Below are 24,305 nucleotides of genomic sequence, written 5' to 3'. Positions count from 1 at the left end.
AACTCGTCAAGCAACATTTCACGGTTGAAAGTATCGGTGTTTCGGCAGACAAGGGGTCGGAATCGGAAGAGGATAAACGCGCCCGGCGGATCCTAGAAGAAACAACGAGGCGCATTTCGAATCGCTATGAGACTGGCCTGTTATGGCGCCATGACCTTGTGGAATTTCCGAACAGTATTCCCATGGCGATGCGGCGTCTACAATGTTTTGAGAGAAGAATGGCGAAAGATCCTGAGCTACAGACAAGCGTCCAGCGGCAGATCAGCGAGTATCTGGAGAGTGACTATATCCACGAGGTGACGAAGGAAGAAAAAGAATCTAAGGACCCTAAGAAGGTTTGATACTTGCCATTAGGTGCTGTAAGGAATCCGAAGAAGCCGGGCAAAATTAGGCTCGTTTGGGACGCGGCAGCGAAAGTAGGAGGAGTTTCTTTCAACTGTATGCTCCTCAAGGGCCCAGATCTGCTGACCCCGCTAGCTTCGGTGCTATGCAAATTTCGAGAACGGCCGGTAACTGTGTGCGGGGACCTGAAACAGATGTTTCATCAATTCAGAATCCACCAGGTAGATGCGCACAGCCAACGGTTCATCTACAGAGAGCATCCTGCGCAACCGGTCAGGACATTCGTGATGGACGTCGGTACCTTTGGAGCCACATGTTCTCCTTGCCAGGCTCAGTACATCAAAAACCGTTATGCAGAGGACAACGAAGAAGAGTTCCCGGAGGCAGCGGAAGCAATCAAGGAGAGGCACTATGTCGATGATTACCTCAACAACTTCGACACTGAAGAAGAGGCAATAAAGGTCGCGCTGGAAGTGGCGGAAGTACATGCTCGTGGAAGTTTCTGCATCCGGAACTGGCACTCCAGTTCGGACGCTCTTCTAAAACGGATCGGGGAACCCAGTGCAGAACAACTAAAAGCTATCAGCATCGATTCAGAAAGCGGAGCCGAACGAGTTTTGGGTCTCTTATGGCTGCCAAAGGAAGGCAGCATTGCCTTTGTCAGCAACCAGCACCTGCACGGTATTGCTCCAACGAAGCAGAACATCCTGCGTTGAGTCATGATCCTGTTTGACTCACAGGGAATTCTGTCACACATCACGATCCAAGGACGGATGATCATCCAGGACACCTGGCGCAATCAAACCCAGTGAGATGACGAAGTCGCTGAAGCCAATCGTTTGCGGTGGCTCCGATGGATAAAACTGTTCGAGGAGGTCGGCCAGATCCTCCAAAGATCCTACATTCCTGGTTTCACTGCTGGAGAGATCGGTCCTGTAGAGCTCCACGTTTTCACGGATGCCAGTGAGGAAGCGTTCGCCTGCGCAGCATACTTTCGAGCAACCATAACGGAAAGGGCGCACGTTACACTGGTGATGGCCAACGCGAAAGTAGCACCATTGAAATCTTTATCGGTACCACGTCTGGAGCTGATGGGCGCTCTGCTAGGAGCGAGGCTAGCTAAGGCGATGAAGGAGTACCATACATTCAAGATCGCTCGCCGTGTAATGTGGACAGACTCAAAAACTACTTTGGCATGGGTCAAGTCGCAACAACGTCGCTGTCGACAGTTCGTGGCGTTCCACGTGGGAGAAATTCTAAATAAGACGGAAGCCACTGAATGGAGATACGTTCCCACGCTACATAATCCAGCTGACGACGCTACCAAGTGGGGTAAACGTCCCAGCATAGACGTAACATCTCCTTGGTTCCGTGGACCTGACTTTCTTCACAAACCAGAAACAGAATGGCCGGAGCAAAGGTCGACCCAGTCTTGGGAGACGGATGAAGAGTTGCGGTCCTTCATGGTGCACCCAGAAAACCTTGTCGAAGATGTCTACCAGATTGGCAAGTTTTCCAAGTGGGAGCGTTTGTTAAGAGAGGTGGCATACGTCAATCGCTATATCGTCAACTGTTCTCGCAAAAGAAAGAAGGAGGAACTGATCACGGGATACTTGCGGCAGGAGGAGCTGCGGAATGCAGAGAATGGCTTGTGGTGCTTAGCTCAGGCATCCGCGTATCTGAAGGAAGTAGTCGTACTAAAACAAGAAGACGGAAGCAGAGTTGCAAGCGTGTTACGGGTCGGGGGATGTTAAGCTCAACTGTGCTCTATGGTCCCCGAAAAGTAGGGGGTTGGTGTCAGGCCCTACGAGCCAGCCGTAAAAAAAACATTGTAATAGAAAATAAGAAACAGAATAATACGAACCGAGACCAATGGCAGACCCCAGCGCACAAAAAGGACTTGCGATTGGAAACTCGGTACGTAGAGCTGCCGATCTCTCAGCTTCATTGGGAGCACCCGCATACTCGCCGATCTATTGATGGACCGCGGGTTCGGCATCGTAGCGCTGCAGGAGGTGTGTTGGACAGGATCCATGGTGCGAACGTTTACAGGTAATCATACCATCTACCAGAGCTGCTGCAGCACACGCGAGCTGGGATCAGCTTTCATCGTGATGGGTGATATGCAAAGGCGTGTGATCGATTGGTGGCCGATCAACGAAAGAACGTGCAGGTTGAGGATCAAGGGCCGATTCTTCAACTTGAGCATAATAAACGTGCACAAGCCCACACTCCGAAAGCACTGATGATGACAAGGACGCATTTAACGCGCAGCTCGAACGCGAGTACGACCGCTGCCCAAGCCACGACGTTAAGATTATCATAGGAGATTTAAACGCTCAAGTAGGCCAGGATGAGGAATTCCGACCGACGACTAGAAAGTTTACCGCTCATCAGCAGAAGAATAAAAACGACTTACGACTTATAGATTTCGCGGTCTTCAAAAATATGGCACCTTTTTCCAACACAGAATCCCTTATCGTTACACCTGGAGAACACCACAACAGACGGAATCTCAAATCGACCACGTTCTGATTGACGGACGGCACTTCTCCGACATTATCGACGTCAGGACCTATCGTGGCGCCAACATCGACTCCGACCACTATCTATCTGGCTCCGTCATCAACAATGTACGGCACCGGCGACTTCCACGGTACAACCTAGAGCGACTAAAACAACCGGATGTCGCTTCAGCATACGCGCAGAATCTCGAGGCCGTGTTGCCAGACGAGGGCGAGCTCGATTAGGCCCCTCTAGAGGACAGCTGGAGTACAGTGAAAGCAGCCATCAACGACGCAGCCGAGTGCACCATCGGGTACGTGGAACGGAATCGACGAAACGAATGGTGCAATGAAGAGTGCAGAACGGTTTTGGAGAAGAACGCAGCGCTGGCGGTAATGCTGCAGTAAGGGACCCGACAGAACGTGGAAACAGCAGACCCGTTTCTTTTGGGAGAAAAAGCGTCGCCTGGAAGAAGCGGTGTGTGAACGCATCCCGCTACGACTTCGTGCCGCGAGCCGAAATATGAAGGGATAAAGACGGAGGCCTCTTGACGGACGGACGTGAGGTGATCGAAAGGTGGAAGCAGCACTTCGATCAGCACCTGAACGGCGTGGAGAACGTAGGCACGGGAGCCCACGGCAACGGAAGAAACGACGACGCCAGTGCAGCGGAGGACGGAAATGAACCAACTCCCACGCTGAGAGAAGTTAAGGACGCCATTCACCAGCTCAAAACCAACAAAGCAGCTGGTAGGGATGGTATCGCAGCTGAACTCATCAAGATGGGCCCAGATAAGTTAGCCACCTGTCTGCATCGGCTGATAGTCAGGATCTGGGAAACCGAACAGCTACCGGAGGAGTGGAAGGAAGGGGAAATCTGCCCCATTCACAAGAAAGGCGACCATTTGGAATGTGAGAACTTCAGGGCGATCACTATTTTGAATGGTGCCTACAAAGTGCTATCCCAGATCATCTTCCGTCGTCTGTCACCTTAAACGAATGAGTTCGTGGGAAGTTATCAGGCTGGCTTCATCGATGGCCGGTCGACAACAGACCAGATCTTTACCGTACGGCAAATCCTCCAGAAATGCCGTGAATACCAGGTCCCAACGCATCACCTGTTCATCGACTTCAAAGCGGCATACGACAGTATCGACCGCACAGAGCTATGGAGAATCATGGACGAAAACGGTTTTCCTGGGAAGCTGACTAGACTGATTAAAGCAACGATGGACGGTGTGCAAAACTGCGTAAGGGTTACGGGTCAACTATCCAGTTCATTCGTATCTCACCGGGGACTGCGACAAGATGATGGACCCTCATGCTAACTCTTCAACATCGCTCTGGAAGGTGTGATGCGACGAGCCGTGCTCAACAGCCGGGGAACGATTTTCACGAAATTCGGCCATTTTGTCTGTTTTGCGGATGACATGGATATTATCGCTAGAACATTTGGAACGATGACAGAGCTGTACACCCGTCTGAAACGCGAAGTAGCAAAGGTCGAATTGGTAATGAATGCCTCAAAAACAAAGTACATGCTAGTAGGCGGAACCGAACACGACCGGATCCGTCTGGGTAGTAATGTTACGATAGACGGGGATACTTTCGAGGTGGTGGAAGAATTCGTCTACCTCGGATCCTTACTGACGGCTGACAGTAACGTGAGCCGTGAAATTCGAAGGCGCATCATCAGCGGAAGTCGGGCCTACTTCGGGCTTCAGAAGAAACTGCGGTCGAAAAAGATTCACCCACGCACCAAATGCACCATGTACAAAACGCTAATAAGACCGGTGGTCCTCTACGGATACGAGCCATGGACCATGCTCGAGGAGGACCTGCAAGCACTCGGAGTTTTCAAGCGACGCGTACTAAGGACGATATTCGGCGGTATGCAGGAGAACGGTGTGTGGCGGAGAAGGATGAACTACGAGCTCGCTGTACTTTACGGCGAACCCAGCATCCAGAAGGTGGCCAAAGCTGGAAGGATACGGTGGGCAGGGCATGTTGCAAGAATACCGGGCAACAACGCTGAAAAGCTGATGTTTGCTACTGATCCAGTTGGCACGAGAAGGCGTGGAGCGCAGAGAGCACAATGAGCGGACCAGGTTGAGCGTGACCTGGCGAACATTGGGCGCGACCAAGGATGGAGAGCGGCACCCACTCCGAGTATTGTGGCGTACTATTGTTGATTATGTCTTGTTATAAATGTGTTATTGAACAAATAAATGTATGCATGTAATGCTTTCTCCGATGATACGTCGTGAAGCCACGAAAAGTCATAATAAGAAATGTTTAGGAGATTCCCCAGCATATTTCCAACATCGTTTTTCACTGTGTCCGATGCTTTATCCTTCCGATTAGTTTTGGAATGGTGGCAACGGTGGTGGCGCTGCTGTGGCAACGCCACCGAAGGAGGAACTTCGAGAAAGAGAAAATGACCTGACAACTAACGGCCCGGCCGGCTTGGCCGGCCCGGGTTAGGGGTTCTGTACCGTACCCCTGCCGATGGCCGCTGTGGAGTGGGTTGATGTTGGGAACGACTTTCCGACAACGGGATTCGTTCTCGTTCGTACCATCGTTTCGCATCGCCCGTTGCAGACAAAGGTATATTGGAGGAGGGGAAACGGAGGAGGTCTGGGGGTTACCGAAAAAAGTTTCTTTCAACTAAATTTTCGTTCAATTTTCCTTCATGTCGATGCGATAGTTTGCTGGGTTTAGTTGAGATACGGTTCGGACTGGCTAGCTGTCCGAGTTTGGTTCCGTTTGGTTGGTTGAACGTAGGAAGTTTGATATTGGCGCAGAAGGGGAGGGAATGAAGGGGATAGGACACAAAAAAGGGGTAAGGAACTGCCCTCTAGGGGTGTTTTAAAATTGATAAACCGAAAATTAGAAAACCTAGAGATTGGTTGTCGCAGAAGGGTTGGAGCAGGCTGGAACTGTTTCCGTTTGAGATTGTTTCGGGAAAATTAGAACCAGTTAAAAGTCTTTGAGAGGAACGTAGAAACTGTTTTGAATAAATATGAGTCAACGAAATGTCATTCTTGGTCGTGTTGGTCATTTTGTTGTGATCCTTTTAGAGAAGACGAGATTGAAAATCAATAAACTCAATTGTTTCGTTGCAAACAAGATGATTCTTTCTTCGGATTCCCCATTCACTCACTCGATGGCGCCTTCTTCGTCATCATCATCAGCTCCGACGCATACGAATAGTATTGCAAAAACGGAAAAGTCCACGCGTGCACTTTATACAGCTTCCAACAGCCGGATGGAACGCATTAATGTATTCTCAGTAGTGCAGCCGCGTTGTGCCTTGATGGAAAAATTCAGCACTAAAGCGGGTGGCTCCGGAGGAGACACTGACAGGGCTCCAGGACTAGGCTGCAGCGCACAGGATTTCGCGATTCGGTTTTTGCTTTCGGACACTAAGTGTACTGGAAAGGTTATATCTTCATCCCAGAAACGTCGTTGTGATAGAAGGCCTGTTACGGGAGCGGAGACGGTTTCGGACGCTTCTTTAGCAAACTCGGGGTTTGGGTAGTTGAGTATGCTTTAAGCTAGAATTTTAATTTCATTATTGCATGTTAGGCTAAGTTTTAACAATAATTTTACTTACAACATAAGTCTTCCACATGTATTTCTCCGTCGTAGTGTAACAGTTGTATTTTTGTGTTTTAATAGTAGCTGCATGTATAATTTTAGGTATTAACAATAAGCTTGGCATATTTCATGTGTTTTACTTACATTTCTTCGTATAATAGTTTTAATTCAATTAGAAATTAAGTAGGATTAAGGAAATAATATTGTAAACTTGTGAACTTGTGCACATTTGCTATTCGTTTTTGTGTTCCTTTTGGATCGTATTGTCACCGATGACGTTGCCGTCGTTTGTCACTGACGATCGCGATCCCTGCTGTAAAATGCAAGGCCGGGTTGCCAACACGCCCCCACCCGTATTGCGCGAAGTTCCTTCCGCTATACAACCAGCCGGCTCTTGAACATCTAGCACTGCAAGCAAAGTCGCCGGTCGTTGAGTGATGCCAGTTGAAGTTTGAACATCTGCCTTGCGAACACGTCCATCTTTTCCTGGATACACCCGCACAACTCTTCCTCTGGTCCAGCTGTTCCGTAAATTGTCCTGCACGATGACTACCAAATCGCCGATTTGTAGGGACCTTGCTTCACCAAACCATTTGGTCTGCTTCGAGATGGCTGGCAAATACTCTTGGATCCACCTTGTCCAAAATCGGTCAAGCATCGCACGGGCTAGGTTCCAGTTCGATCGCAATGCTGTACGAGGATCCACATGTTGAACTGCCGGTTGATTCACACCGGAAGAGCTGAGCATTAAAAAATGGTTCGGTGTTAGCGCCTCCTGTTCCGAATTTTCCAGTGCCAGATAGGTCAGCGGTCGGGTGTTCACCATGCCTTCGATTTCTACCAGCACCGTCGACAATGTTTCTTCGTCAGGGTTCCTGCATACTGGCAAAGCACTTAGAGCGACCTTCACAGAACGCACGAGTCTCTCCCATGCTCCTCCCATATGTGGAGCATATGGAGGATTTAACTTCCACTGTGTCGCAGAATTGGTGAAAGTTCCAGCGAGAGAGTTGTTGATGGCGGAGATTTCGGTCTGAAGTTCCCGTTTCGCTCCCTGAAAATTCGTTCCTTGGTCGGAATATATCTCCGCTGCTGTGCCTCTGCGAGCAATGAACCGACGAATCGCCAGTTTGCAAGATTCCGTGGAGAGACTTGCAACTATCTCCAAATGGACCGCGCGTACCGTCAAGCACGTAAAGAGTGCTACCCATCGCTTGGTGGTGCTTCGGCCGATCTTTACCGTTAGAGGGCCAAAGTAGTCTAACCCAACGAACGTAAAGGGTCGAACGTACGGGGTTAAACGCGCATCTGGAAGTGGTCCCATCCGTGGTATTTCAGGTTTCGCTTTGTAGACTCTACACCAGTTGCAAAGAGTAGCTACCCTTCGCACCAGAACTCTCAAGGCCGACACGAAGTACTTCTGCATTACCTCGTTCGTCACAGTTTCCCTGTTGGCGTGCCTGAACGTACGATGATACCAATCGACCAACAAGAAAGTCGCGTAGTGTTCTTTTGGTAGAATTAGCGGAAATTTTACATCCGTAGATATCCAATCCGCTTCCCTCGTCCGGCGTTCCATTCAGATGAGCTCTCCTTCCCCAATAACCGGAGATTGACCGTGAAGTCTACTGCATTTCTTAATCTTCTGCCGCTGATCAGGTGAAACATTTAGGGTTTTCAGCAGCACCGCGAACTCTTCCGGATACGCGTCCAGTTGAACCAGTCTCCACACAGCGAACTCCGCATTCCTCAGTTCTTCTCGACTTAAACTTGTTGAAGAACACAATGGTTGTCGTCGAATTCTCCGCAGGCAGTTTTCGTAGAAACGGCGCACGAATGCGACGCATCGTATCAGTCGCTCCCATTTGGAGAAGCGTTTGAAATCCAATGTTGGTTCCACTACAACATGGGTATGTACGCACAAGGGACGCAGCTCCTCCTGAGACTCAGCCAAAGGAAGTTTTCGTTGAGGCCAATCTTCTTCTCGCTCGTACAGGAAAGTTGGTCCTTTAAACCAGCGGCTGTTCGGGTCCACATTGGGTCCGTGTCCCCATTTGGTAGCGTCGTCCGCAACGTTACATTTTGTCGGAACCCAACGCCAGTCCTTAATGTCCGTGAGCTCCAAGATTTCGCCAATCCTGAATGCTACAAATTGTGTGCGACGCCGTGGATCGGATTGCAGCGCTAGGGATACCATATTTGGCACACGTGAAAAGAGTACATTTTAGAATCCTGATAATAGAGTACAAAAGAGTACGGTAATCCAAAGTGATTTTATTTTTTTCAAGTGGTAATTGTTAATGCAATTAAAAGTTGCATTTCAAGTAATCACAAGAATTGCTTTAAAATTATTTAATATAATTTGAAAAAACTTTACTTTTATACTAAATTTTAGAAGTCGTGTACTTTTTAAGATCGTTGATATTTGGAAACTTGTAAACAATGACACCTAAAGTAAATTTGCTATACAGGTCGGACTCGATTATCCGGGTGACTCCAAAATTATTTCACCCCGGATAATCGAATCACCCGGATAATCGAGCCATGCTTCTTTTCTTTTATTTTTGATATTCTTCGATCAAAAACTGTTCGTTAAATATAAAAGCTAACATACATAACGTTGTAGTGCCCAAACTTAACGTCAGGTATTATTATAACCATGTTTGTTGAAAACGAAATTTTAGCTGAAAAATGTGAAAAAATAAAAACAATTTTCAATTATGTTAAATCCAATTTTCAAGTGTTGTATTTGATGTTTATCACATTTTTTGACATATTATAATCTTAAATCTTGTAAACAAATCATAAACAAACTTTTCCCCGGATAATCGAGCCATTTTTGCCGGATAATCGAGCCCCGGATAATCGGGCCCCCGGTTAATTGAACTCCCGGATAATCGAGTCCGACCTGTATTAACAATATAGGTCACTTCGTGTTTTCACATACAACGAAATGGACACTCAGAAATAAGGATATTCATTAAATGGCTATTTTTCATTCATTTCATAACTAAATCGCAATTATGCATTAAGATTTCTAAGAAATAGACTCTTAGTGCATATATTTCATAATGAGAATGCATTAATTAATTTAAGCGAGAGAATGTGTAACTTTTAGACACCTGTACGCAGTCCTGCAAAATATCTGTCTCAGTGCCTGTTTTTCAGCCGAAAATGAATGACTGCGGCGGTCGTTTTCAGTTCCTCGATGGGAGAACTGACAGAGTCCGAGAGCTCCATTCGTGAGCGACCCAACACGATCAATTCCCAATCATCCACACACTACTCATACTGAAAGGCCATTCGTCTCAAGCGGTGGCTTGTGAGAGTGAGTGCCCTATACGTTAGCACGGGTGAAAACACTCAACTACAGAAAATTGAATGGAAATTTAGCCCTGTCAGCTCTCGCTTTCAGCACGCTGCGTGCGAGTGTGAGTACCTATTTCATTTCGCTCCCGTGTTGCTGATCGGAAAGCAACTTTGACAGGAAAACCAAAACGGAGAAAATGAAAAAAGCAAAATATCGCTATCATAAAGGCCTATCGAAAAATTGCAGCACTGCCTGTACGGCAGAAAGTTACAAGAAAAGCAGCAGTCAAAAATTCTATTTCTGTGCTTTCGGTTTTCGTTATTTTTTTTTCGAGTTTGTTTATTTATTTAGTAATATTTGTAAAACTATTAGTACAACTCGAGAAGGGATGCAGTGCAGTCCTATCATATCTGCGAGAAGCGATTTCAGAAAAATGGCGTGGTGAGTGAACCAAATCGGCCCCTTCATTTTATGTGACCACGAAGATTATCCTTATCCCATATTTAATTACACCATATCCTTTGCAGAGCATCAGATTGACATCGTGAACAGGTTCCTGTTAATGCATCAGAATATGGACATTCGGACATGGAATATTATTTGTGGGCTAGGATACTCATCGTTAGAGCTCAGCAGGTTATAGGAAGTGAAGGATTCTCAGCAGAACCATTGAATGTTTAAATATTGAACTTTGCGAAAATGATTCAATTTATTTATAAAATAAATTTATCAGCTTGAAACGCCTCATGTTGAAATTTAGCTGCTGATTCACCAATTTAATATATTGAAATGAAACTCCTAAAGAGAAGCGAAATTTTACTTAAATTTATACATAAAATGCATAAAATTTAGAAAATATGACAAGGATCAACTTTTTCAAAAAAATGCAAAAAATATGCATTCTGAAAACTAAATGGTATAAAGTCTTGCTTGACTAATTCATATTTAGTCAGTTAATGCATGAACCCAGTCAAACCGCAATTTTGCATAGAAAATATTCATTAATGACTTTATTTATTTCTGAGTGGAGACCATTGGCAAATGATTACAGCACCACCTGTTAGTAGAAAAAGTCAATTCAGTCGATAATTTTTCTGAAATATTTTATCAGGAAAATGTATGCTTGCAAAAAAGAGTACAATTGGAGCAATTTTACAAAAAGAATAGTACGCCTAATTTTTGGCTGAAAAAGAGTACATGTACTCTTAAAAGAGTACGTCTGGTAACCCTATTGCAGCCACGACAGCACTGTTGTGGAGTCGCTCCAGAGTACTCTCCGATGGATTTTCAGTGTATGGTTGGAAACAACGGTTTTCATCAAGCGAGCTCCCATAACGGCGGCTTGAAGCTCTAACCGAGGAACAGATAGCGGTTTGAGAGGTGCGACTTTTGTTTTTGCTGAAACAAGGCAACAGCGGATGATGCCCTGATCCACCAGGCGGAAGTGGGCACATGCCGCGTAAGCTGATTCACTGGCGTCGACGAATATGAGCAGTTCCAGCGTTTCGTAGGCTTGTTTTCCGTAGCCAGGGAAATAACAGCGGGGTACCTTCACCTCTTCAAGCTTCTTCAACATCTGGACCCACTCCTTCCACCGAACAGTTGTTTCCGCCGGAATCTGCTCATCCCAGCCAACACCGGCTCTCCATATGTCCTGAAGCAGCACCTTCCCGTGAACTAACGCCACCGCTACCAGTCCCAGAGGGTCGAAGACGCTCATCACCACGCTCAGGGCTTCTCGTTTCGTTGGTACTGCCTCTCCCGCGATAAAACGCTGAAGGTTCTCTCGTAACTGGATGCAGAACGAGAATATGTCCTCGCTTGGCTGCCAGGTCATTCCTAGCACGCGTTCTGTACTGCTGCATTTGTCCATTACGAAGTGTTTGGTTCTACCTTCGCTACCGTCTCCAATTCGCTCGATCACTTCTGGCGAATTCGACATCCAATGCCGAATATCAAATCCTCCGGTGGCGTGGACAGTTCTAACTTCATTCACTAGTTGTACTGCTTCCTCGACTGTATCTACGCTGTCTTAATAATCGTCGACGTAGTGGTGTTCCTTTATTGCCTCGGCTGCTTTCGGGAAGTCGTCCGCCTGTTCGTCCGCATTCAAATTCTTCACGAACTGTAGTGAACACGGTGAGCACGAGGAGCCAAACGTTGCTACGTCCATCACGTACACCTCTATTGGCTGTGAAGGATGGTCGCGCCACAGGAAGCGTTGTGCCTGGCGATCTTCAGAACGAATCAACACCTGGTGGAACATCTCCCTTATGTCTCCACTGATGGCCACCTGCCTCTGACGATATCTGCTGAGCACCGCAGGAAGAGAAGTCAACAGATCCGGTGCTTTCAGTAGGACGGAGTTGAGTGACACCCCCTGGACTGTCGAAGCTGCATCCCAAACTACGCGCACTTTTTCCGGCTTCTTCGGATGGACAACAACACCCAAAGGCAAGTACCAAACTCGTTTCGGGTCCGATTCTGCCAGCTCCTTGTCCGTTGCTATATGAGCATAGCCTTTCTCTTGGTATGAAATAATCTGCTGTTTGACGTTGGAGTACAGCTCTGGTGATTTTTGCAGTCTCTTCTCCAGGCAAAGCAGACGACGCTCCGCCATGGGCCTACTGTTTGGGAATTCCACTCGGTCGTATTTCCACAAGAGCCCTGTTTGGAAACGTCCATTGGGAGTTCGAACCGTAGTTGCTCTAAGGATTTCTCGAGCGCGTACATTATCGGCGGAATCCAATGCGGCTGGTGATGTTATGCCCGTGCCTTCGACACGGAAGAAATCTTTCACTAAATCGTGGAGCGTATCATCACCTGAACGGCTGCACAGATGAAGCACATGACGGAAGGGATTTTCAGTAGAACCTCCACTTCTTCCAAACACGACCCAACCAATCCGAGTTTTCGCTGCTACCGGCTCATCCGGCTTACCTTCTCTCAACTTTAGAGGCGCTTCGATCTTAGTGTTGTCCAGACCAATCAAAATTCCGGGAAGCGCATTATCGTAGCTCTTTACCGGAAGTCCGCGAAGGTGTGGAAAATCCCTTTCGAAGTTCTCGAATCGCAACGACTGTCGAGGCAAATCCAGCTTTTTGACCGTGTGCACACCATTCAGGACGAAACGTTTCGTAGAATCCATTCCCGAGATGTAAAGTTGAACACTTTGGGATTCTTCTTCCGTACGCTTTACTCCGTTTGTCCACTGCATACACAGAGGGGTCGGTTGACCTACAATCCCCAGTCGCTTCACTATAGAGTTGTCAACCAGAGTGGCATCGGAACCGCTATCAAGGAACGCAAACGTTTGTATCGATTTCCCGTTCGCATGTAGTATGACCGGAACTATACGGAAAAGTATCTTGCTCTGCAAATGTCGATGAACTGCTACTGTTCCCGTTGTAGTAGTGACGGTAGCACTCGTCCTATTCGGCTGTGGTTCTCCCGGATGGAGAAGGCGGTGATGACGTTGCTGACAGCCGTTTACGCCGCACGCCGGAGCCTTACAGGGCCAGCGTCCATGAGGATACAGGCATCTTTTGCAGAGATGGACTTCGTTTGCGATCTTCTAACGATCAGCCAGATTTTTATGCTTAAACGCATCGCAGTCTTTTGGTTTGTGGCCATTGATTTTGCAGACTACACACGGCCGATCCGGTTTGAAATCCGATGAACTTTCTTCCGTCTTTGTTCCTTCCTTGGTCCGCCATTCCGCCCTAGAACTCTCCGTCGAGTGAGGATTCACGAAGGCCTTCGCCTTTCCCTTTTGTACGTCTGGTTTCTGGCCGCTCTGCTCAGTGATCGTTGTAACGCTACTTGCCGCTGTCACTAACACGTTCATGTAGTCCGCGAAGGCTCGGAGGTCGGCCACCAGCACACGTTGTCTGTAGAGAGCCCAATCAAGCTTGATATTCGCTGGCAGCTTCTCCACAAGCTCTTGTAGCAGGATGGGATTCGCTAAGTGCATTTCTTGTCTTGTGCTAACAAGATGCACACAGAGATTTCTCACTGCAAGCCCGAAATTGATCAGGGTGTCCAGCTTATCGTGTCGGGGAGCGGGAGTGGCACGTACTTCATTCAGCAGCGTATGGATGATAGCCTCTGGACGACCATACAGCGAGTGCAATGTATTCATGATCTCTGGTACATTCGTTGGATGCAGCAGAAAACAGCTAACAGATTTCCTAGCGTCCCCCTTTAAGCTTCGCTGCAACCGCATCAAGTTTTCTGCGTCTGTATATCCACACATCTGAGTGGACGTCTCGAAACTGCTCCAGAAGAGTGGCCACTCTGCTGGATTCCCAGAGAATGATGGTAATTCCTTGGGTACCACATGGCGAGCGGCTAGCTGTTGGGAGTTTGGACCTTGTAGCTGTTGAATCGGAAGGTTTGACTGCCGCGGCATCGAGAAGATTGGAGCTTGGTAACTGGACACACTTATCCCCGGATAATGCTGCGAGAACAAATTGTAAATGCCCCGACTGTCAATGGGCATCGAAAAAGAAGGAGGAATACTGTTCTGCGACATAATTGGAACACTTGGCGCCGAATGAGGAATTGCTGCGCCTCCTCCCGCGAAAACAGAGGAGCGGGCAATATCACCTGGCAGTACCGATGGATATACCGGGGCATAATCGCCCCAGGGAGGATTCAATGATAGGCAAGCAGGAACTCTACTCTCAAGGGCTGAACTGATAGACGAAATGACCGGTAGGTTACCTACACTTGATTGAGGTACCGAACCCACGGGTTGATTGTAATTTCGACCGGGAATGAACCTTGGAATAACTTCGCTACTTAGTGGATGGACTAAATTACCCGCTAGGCCAGCCTGCACTGTCGGTCGGTTACTTACCGCAGCTGTAGACGTGTTTGGGAAAGACAAACCATTTTGAGCGTTGATGTACGTGTTTCTCGGCAATACCGAGACCGGCTCCATCACGTTGACTGCTGCAGACCGTGGCGTGGATTGCTGCAATGGTGTAGGTTGGACATTGCTTGGCGACGATGTTATGGTTTCCACCGGCAAAACGGAATGGGCCAGCGTCACACGCGATATTAGGTCCTTGAACGTCGGGGCGAAGGTAGTAGCACAAGAAATTTCGCCAGCAGTTGCTATTGGTCGCTGCCCGCTGCTCTCGCCGAACGTAGGCACTGATGAGGGATGGGCCACGTTGGTTGCTACGGACATGAGCCCAGTGGGGACCACTTCCCCAGGATTGGCGCTCACGGTATCTGCTCGTTGCGTATTCATCCACTCTCGTATCCTATCTGCGTCTTGACGAGCGCTGCGACGGCTCCTGGTACTTCTTCCTTCGTCGTCTTCCTCCAGCCGAGCTTGAAGCAGTTCATATTTTTTATCAATGAACTCCTTCTCCAGAATCATCAAATCGGCGATTGCTTTATCTCTCCTCTCCTTCTCCAGCCTCATCGCCATTTCCTGCATATCCTTTTCCTGCTTCTCCTTTTCTGCCAGAAGTCTCGCGCGTAGCTCCTTTTCCTCAGCTAAACGTTGCATGTCGAGCCTCAACTTGGCCTCTCGTGCACTAGCTGTTGTGGATTGTGACACTGATGCAGCGGGTGATGCCGAACAGAACGCACAGATGTAGGTTCTGCTTTCGTCTGCAATACTATCTCCAACACCAGCGCATTTGAAGTGGTACCAGTGGCTACAACCGTCGCACTGGACCATTCGGCTATCCGCTTCATCGGGTTGGTTACATGCGCGACAATTTCGGTTGACCGATACCTCACCAACATTGCTCACAAATCCAGGCGGAACCGTCGTCATTGTACCGCAGATCTCTATGCTCCGGACGATAGATTGGTGTGAGGTTAGAACGATTATGTTATTAAAGATCTGTTACGGGAGCGGAGACGGTTTCGGACGCTTCTTTAGCAAACTCGGGGTTTGGGTAGTTGAGTATGCTTTAAGCTAGAATTTTAATTTCATTATTGCATGTTAGGCTAAGTTTTAACAATAATTTTACTTACAACATAAGTCTTCCACATGTATTTCTCCGTCGTAGTGTAACAGTTGTATTTTTGTGTTTTAATAGTAGCTGCATGTATAATTTTAGGTATTAACAATAAGCTTGGCATATTTCATGTGTTTTACTTACATTTCTTCGTATAATAGTTTTAATTCAATTAGAAATTAAGTAGGATTAAGGAAATAATATTGTAAACGTGTGAACTTGTGCACATTTGCTATTCGTTTTTGTGTTCCTTTTGGATCGTATTGTCACCGATGACGTTGCCGTCGTTTGTCACTGACGATCGCGATCCCTGCTGTAAAATGCAAGGCCGGGTTGCCAACAAGGCCCGAAGGGCCGAACCAGGTATTTTCATAAACTCAACTCGACGAAATGAGGTGATGTGTGTAATATGTGGTGTGTTTTTTTATGCATACTAGGAATTTAAAAATCTTCACCGAATGACTTAAAATTTTGTTTATGCACATTCCACCATCGATTTGGAACCGTTTGGAATTCTAACCGCACCATAACACTCCAACTCTAGGCTTGGTACACCATGGCCTTTATTCTCCTATGGAGCCACCATACAGTTTAACTTAGAAGGGGATGCTATGTGCTGTATACATCACTTCTAATATCTTATTCTACATTATTAGAGCCCTCTGGTTCCTAGGGCATTCGTCTTTCAGCAACCTCGACCTAACTCATGCTACTTGAATAGTTCCAGACGGTGAAACTAATCTACACTGAGTAAGAGTTCCCCGGCAGTGAAAGATCTTCCAAAACTGTTTCTTCCTGGTCTGCCCATGATCGCAAAGTCGACGTAACCACCATTGACAATTTTAGCATTCACAAGCTAATATCTATCGCATGTATATAATTTTGGCCAGTTTTATTCAATAAAGCACAAGATCTAATCACTAGCTAGATGATGACGTGGAAAAAAATCATAAAATTTCCATTATTCATTGTTAATGGCTAGTTTCTGCCTGGTAAGTACTGTGTAAAAAGATAGGACAAATAATGGTCACGTAAAATTTTGCAATCAAAATTACTTAAGCGTTCGCAGTTGATAAGTAATTTGCAGCCAGAAAGATTTGCCAAAAGGCACTGTTATGCGATGCTGTCAGTCATGTTGTCAATTTTCCGTACGGAGTATGCCAATGTATTATTCCATGAGTAAAAGTGACATTTCTTTTTTGTTTCTTCTTTCGCACCAAACACATCAATAAGCTATTAATACAGAGGGGCCTTAGGCCTGCAGTACACAGGGTCAAATATTTGACAAAGAAAGAACTCAAGAAACAACATCAGTTTGAAGCGGGAAACGCAATGGGGCCGGCAACGGAAAGCGGAAGCACTGCGGTATGTACTTAAAAAACCGCAAGTATGCCGCTGCGGCAAAACACAACGATCGCGGATTTCCTGCGGTTAATTTTAAAACAACTTCAGTTCGGTGAATATGTTTGTTTCCTGGAAGAAGGGAATCATGTGAGAATCTGCAGCATTGCTCTTGATCTGCCTTGCTCTGTGGAAAGAAATCTGAGGTTTTCAAGTTCTCTGAAATTCCTAAAACAGTTCTTTCAGGAGTTCCCCGATAATTCCTCTAGAACGTCCCCCAGGAGTTCATGGGAATTCATCCAGAAGTTCTCCTCAAGTTCTTCCTTCAGGAGATTATCAGGAATTCCTCCGGAGTTTCCTGGATATTCCCGTAGAAGTTCCCCGGGAATTCCTCCAGGAGTTCCCCGGGAACTCCTCAAGGAGTATTCCGGAAATTATTCCAGGGATTCCACAGGAAAACATCCAGAAATGATCAGATGCTTCCTTTAGGAAATGCCCAAAAAAACTTCCGGGAGTTCCCCGGGAATGCCTCCAGAAGTTCCCAGTTAATTCCTTCAGAAAATCGCCGGGATTATATCCAGAAGCTCCCCGGGAATTCTCGCAGAAATTCTTTTGGATTTCCCCAATGAGTTTCCGAGAAATTCCTCAAGGAGTTTCCCAAGAACTCATCTTAAATAATTTCTGGAATTCCCGTACAATTCTTCCATTATTCCTGCAGGACTTCCCCGGAGGGATTCCTGGAGGAATTTTCCGGAGGAAGCCCCGAATGAATTTCTGGAGCAATCACCAGAGAATTTTGTGGAGCAAATTTCCAGAAATTCTTTCTGAGATTTCTCCAATAATTTCTCCGGAGATTCCTCCAAAAATTTCTCCGAAGATTCCTCCAGGAATTTCTCCGGAGATCCCTCCAGGAAATCCTCCGGAGATTCCTCCAATAATTTCTCCGGAGATTCCTTCAGGGATTCCTTCTGATATTTCTCAGGGTATTCCTCCGGAAATTTCTTTGTGGATTCGTCCGGGAATTCCTCTGGAAATTCTTCCGGAGATTCCTCCTGGAATTTTTCCGGAGATTCTCCCGGGAATTCTTCCGGAGATTCATCCGGGAATTCTTCAGAGACATTTCTGTAGAAGTCTCCGAAGAAACCTCCGGTGGAATTCCTGCAAAAAAAAAAATATCCGGAGGAATTCCTGGAGGAATTCTGGAGGGATTTCTAGAGGAATCTCCGGAAGGAATTCCCTGAGGAATTTCCGAAAAAAATACAACATGAATATCCGAAAGAATTTCTGGAGGAATTATTGGAGAAATCTCAGGAGGAATTTCTGGGGAAATCTCTGGAAGAATTCCTGGAGGAATCTCCGGAAGAATTTCTGAAGGAATCTGTGGAGGAATTATTGGAGAAATCTCCCTGATGCCACTCCTGGTGTAAATTCTAATGAAAATCTCCGAGACATTTTATGAGAATCTCCGACGAACTCCTGGTGGATGTTTCGGTGGAAGACCTGGAAGAAGTTCAAGAGGATTTTCTGCGAAATCTCAGAGAAACCCCTTCGTACGGAATGCCAGAAGATTTATCATCAAGTATCCTTCGTGGATCTTCATAAAATTTCCCGTGAAGCCTTGTCCTAGTATTTCTTCAAGAACTCCATGAAGTAACCACCAGAGTCCCAGCAGAATTCTTCCCACCGTAGTCCGAACCCCTAAATTGCAGAATTTAGTATTAGTATCTTCCATAGTTCTCGCTGTAGTACCACTTAAAGTTACCCCAGAATCCAAGCGTAATGTCTCTCAGCATTATTTTCCTTAGAAAGCTTCACAACTCTGTTGGAATCTCACTATCTGGATTTTCCCAGAAGCCCACCCAAAAGTTATAAATTGGATCATTTTCCCCACACGCGCGCGCGAAAGAGCCCAAAGTCTAAATTGTAAACAACCTGGTGACTCTTTCTTCACATCCATCTTACAGCATCGTTTCGTTGGAATGCTGTCAGTTAAACAAATGTCAAAATTACTTACGGAAAAAGGTGAAATTTTACTTGAGCGCTCTATTTGGCAATAGGAAACTTAGCTTAAAAGTTCAAAAGTGTGTTGAAAACTACAGTGGCGCTTACGTCAACCATGCGAATATGGGCAGTTTTACCGAGTTCTGTACTGCGATTTCGGTTGGAATCTTGTTCCCGACGATGGGCTTAGCACACTCTAACGGAGAAAGATACCTACGGTGGAATTCCGACTCTGGGGGCTCCTCTACATCTTCCAACTGCACTGCGCTAGTGCTGTTTACGACGAGCGAGGCTTTTTGGTAGCGTTATATATTTTACAATAGCGCGCGTCCTGAAGGTTTAAGGGTTACACTGATTAGCTCATCCGAGAGCTTGTGAAGCATCCACCTACTAGAATGCCTTGAAATGCTTTGCAACGCCTCTCTATCTCCCTAAAAACCTAGTAAAGGACACCTGAGAGCCTGTGAAGCCCCCTAAAGCACATCGGAAACCTCCTGAAAGGCATAGAAACGCCTTGACACGCCTCCGAAAGCTCCGTGAAGCTTATTGAAGAGCCTGTGAACACCCTACAATTTTTCTGAAAACTGTTGTCCCACACTCAGATGTTTCCGTCCAGGCCGCGGAACATCTTTTAAATCGTTGTCTTGCAGATCTTGACCGACGTTGCGTGATCCAGATGAGATACAGGATACCGCGTTCTGGTCTTCAAAACTGTGGCGGATACATACGCCGGGGTGCTGAGGGCCATGTGAGGCGAAAATCGTCGCTCACCGCTGGGCGCAGACGTAAAAAGCATTCGGCGCACCAGGACTGGAGAGATGATACTAGTGCTGAAGAAGGAGGCGGCCAAGAAAAACATTTCTACAAGGCACTAGCTCAAGAGGTATAGGGTGAAAAAGTGCAGGTGATAGCCTCAATGGCGGAGTCGATTCTCCAGTGTAAAAACCTGGACGAAATCAAGCTCCCTGTAGGTGAACAAGGTTACTGCAGTCGGTAAGATCAGGATATTTAGGCAGGTCAATGTGCCCGCTCAGCATACGAACCGCCAAGTGGCGTGCTTAAGGTCTTTTAGCAAAGACAAAGGTCGTGTGCTTGCAATGGCCCCGACCGTAACAAGCTCTGCAGGAAGTGCGCCATGCATATCGCCATGGAATGCAACTCGGCACCAACACGCCTGATTTGCACGGTGAACAAGGGGTCACACGACAGGTGGGCCCAAGAAGGTCGACCTAACAAACGATAATGCAGGTTACACAACAAAACCTGAACCACTGTTAAGCCGCACAACAGTTGTTGTGGTAGTCAGTCTCGGAGTCAAGTACAGACATCGCCCTACCAGTGGAACCTTACCGCATCCTCCCCACCCCCTCCCCCGGTTACGGGTACTGGGTAGTGCATAAGGCAAAGATAGCGGCGATCTGTACAAACGAATGGGTCACTCGGGGTAATGGAATTCGGGGTATTGTCCAACGGCCATCCCTGAAAAGCGTACCGCGAAGGTAAGGATTTCTGCGGTACTTCACGAATAACACGAATGCTTGAAGATTTGGAGGAATGGGTCATTGTCCCAATTTGATTCCGGTTTTTCCAAGGTCTGGGTGAATACCTCGATTTTAGCGACGACAGAACCTACGAGTTCCAAGGATTCGAATAGCTTTGACGCATCAATAATGACAAAAAGCTACGTGATATGGTACCCCAAGTAGCACCTGCAACTAAAATAGAAATGATCATCGTTGCAAACATGTTGCAACTGAGTTTTCATGAAACAACGGGTGTTTTCATGTGGATTTTGAAAATAAAAACATGTGAAACAAAATTAAAACCTATTAAAATCCTGTTGGTAAAGTCAAACTGAGGTATAACATATTTATAACAACTAGCGCAATGTAAATAAACGTCATCGTTAGTTGAAACTTGCGAAACCAATTTGTAACTGATGTGTAATCTGAAACAACCAAAACATTGATACTGATTGTTATAAACATGTTTATTTGGAACTAATTTAGAACATAACGAAAAATTTTGACAGAAGGCATCCGAAGCTGTGCGACAAAAGGTTTTTGGAATCATAAAAATAATAAAATGCACTATAAAATCTGAAATGTTTCCAAAAAACGAAGTCATGTACAAATAAAATGTATCATTTTCTTCATAAATTTTTCAACATATTCTATAGTTTAACTAAATTAAAGTAGTTAAAAAATTAAATGGAGGTAAAACATTTTTGATTCATTATAAAAAAATGCTAGTTTATTTTCATATTTAAACAATTGATTCATTATTATACCATGGTTGTTCCATATTAAATTGAAATAATATCATAAACATCATGATGTACTGCAGTAAATTACTCAATAAAGAATTCAAACATTATACCATTCCTTCTTCAAACCAAGAAGAATATACAAGCATTGGTAAATGCTTCATTTGATGTTAAATTCATAAATATTTACGTAGTACAGAACGATTAGTACCACTGGAAGGGTTTGAATACATGTTACAGCCGGATTTCCACAGTTGTTAGCAGAATACTCAGATAAACTTATAAATAGTCATAAGGTATTTAGGGGCTATCCATAAATTACTTATAGTAAGAGGTGAGAGGGGGATTGAGAAATCTTATGCTTCATACTAAACTATTTGGGGTTTCCTGCAAAAAAATAGAGGAGGGGAGGTTCAAAAAATGATCAAAGTTCTTTACGTAATAAATGGACATCACCTTGATTGTCGATGAGAAGTAAACTTCCAACATTTTTTGTTTTTTTATATCCTACCGTGTGAAGCAATATTGTCCTAGACATGATTTAGCTAGCAAAAATTCTAAACTATTTTTCAGAATTTTACGGGTGCATTAAATAAGCTGCTGAAATGAACTCAGTAAAACCAATATGGCGCGTACATTTTTACTACAAATGTCTAAATTTTCACTCGTAAAATGATAAGTAGACTGAGGCGCGTTGGAAATACTGAGCCAGAATGTATGATTTACCAATAAATAAGGAACGGCACAAAAATTTACGTACTCGTTCAGCTTTTTTGCAGTAAATTTTCCCACACAATTATTAATCACATTGATGAAACTGTTGACACATAGTCACTGGCAGTGACGAATGTGATGACTAGCTGATTAGTTGTCGAATCGGTCACAATTTGTAAGCCGACCATAAGTTGTATCTCGGTTGTAAATCGATTGCGAATTAAATCCGTTTATAACACGAATGGATGTTTTATATTGGCTCCACTTCTTGCGCTTTTTTCGTTGCTATTTAGTCGTTAATAAGACGATTGGTACAAAGGGCACAACATTCAATGTAGTTACATTTAAATTATAGGAACTTATTAACGTCCAAGTGTGTTACTTGGGACTCTATCTGGGTACTAAGAATTGGAAGTTGTGGGTCGATGGACACCAGACGATACTCAAAGTCTTCACAATCAAAGTTGGCGGCGGAGAATCAGGATTTTTCGGCTCGGAATCTTGCTTGCTGTCGTCGGAGAGAATGACATTATGCTTCTTACTAATTATCGCATACAGTCAAAAACGGTCGGAAAGGTACAATTATCACTAGATGGATTAATAATGTTTTTTTTTTTCTCTTTTAACCGGTGGTAGACGCGGGTGTGAAGTGGTCGGCAGACCAGGACTTCTGTTAGCTGGGAGGTTTTTTACCCAGTGCATTTTCATCCGCGAGCTCTCCCAGTATCCAATTCATTGCATCCGCGGTAATGCCGTGTGCAGTGCATTGCGTGTGTAGATACAAACACATATACCCACTGCAAAAGCACGGCATGCACATGCATACTGTAAGTTTCATTTTGCGTCGTCGATGCGTTTCGTCGGGATAATACAGCGAGCACCGAGTTGCTGCGAGGCCTAGAGCCTCTCGAGTCTCGGTCGCTCGTTGGTTCGTTCGTTCGTCGCAATGCAATGGGTCCGAGTGTGTGGAGGCAAAAGGTTATTGCAACCATAACAAATTGCAAATGCTCCATAGAAACTCAAAAAGCGTTCCATAAAGAATGAACATATGTTCCATGAAAATGTGCAATGTTACCCATACATAATTGAAAACGTTCCATACTTTATAAAAAATGTACCGGTAAAACATAAAATTTTCTCATTAAAAGTGAAATTTTGCTCCAATAAATAATACTGAAATGCTCCATAATAACATACAAATGCTCCATAGCAAAATGCAAATGCTCCATAAAAAATAAAATTGTACCCATAGAAAACTGAATATTGCTCCATAGAAAAATTAAATTGCACCATAAAAAAAATTAAATTGCACCATAGAAAATAGACAAATGCTCCATTTGCATTATCAAACTGCACCACATAAAATACAATTTGCTCCATAAAAAAATGAAAATTCTCCATAACTTTAAACATTTGCACCACTTAAGCAGTGCAATGTAAAGCAATTCAGCCCTGTCGAATTAAATTATGAGAATATGCTATCTATGGAGGATTTTCAATTTTTCATTGAGCAATTCATATTTTTTATGGTGCAGTTTGATAATACTTATGGAGAATTCATTTATTTTCTATGGTGCAATTTTAATTTTTCATGGTGCAATTTAGTTTTTCTATGGAGCAATATTCAATTTTTTATGGGTACAATTTTATTTTTTTGTGGAGCATTTGCATTTTTCTATGGAGCATTTTCATTTTATTATGGAGCTTTTCAGTATTATTTATTGGTGCAAAATTTTACTTTTAATTAGAAAATTTTATGTTTTACCGGTACATTTTTTATAAAGTATGGAACGTTTTCAATTATTTATGGGTAATATTGCACATTTTCATGGAACATTTGTTCTTTATTTATGGAGCGCTTTTTGATTTTCTATGGAGCGTTTCTATTTGTTTATGGGTGCAATAAATAGGCTGCCGTGTGTGGATGTATATTTTGAAAATGCATTTTTGTCCTTGCCCCGGTGGTGAGTGCATGGCGTATTGCACATTTGGGAAGATGACGCGAATGGACAGACGGACGAACTGACGGACGGACGGAAGTAATGAGGACCAAATTCGCACTGGATGATTTGGGGGCAGTAGAGTTTGGATGGTTGTTTGAGGTTCGGTGGAGGGCGCGGAAGTTCATAAAACAAAACAGGCCATATATAACCGCGCGCGTTCGTCCTGTCCAGCCTGCGGCACCTTTAGTGAATGCTAAGGACGAAACGACGGCGACGGGAACTATGGTGACGATGGATGAG

This window comes from Aedes albopictus, chromosome 1, assembly GCF_035046485.1.
Source record: "Aedes albopictus strain Foshan chromosome 1, AalbF5, whole genome shotgun sequence".
NCBI lineage: Eukaryota > Metazoa > Arthropoda > Insecta > Diptera > Culicidae > Aedes > Aedes albopictus.
Note: the sequence above shows the minus strand (reverse complement) of the source record.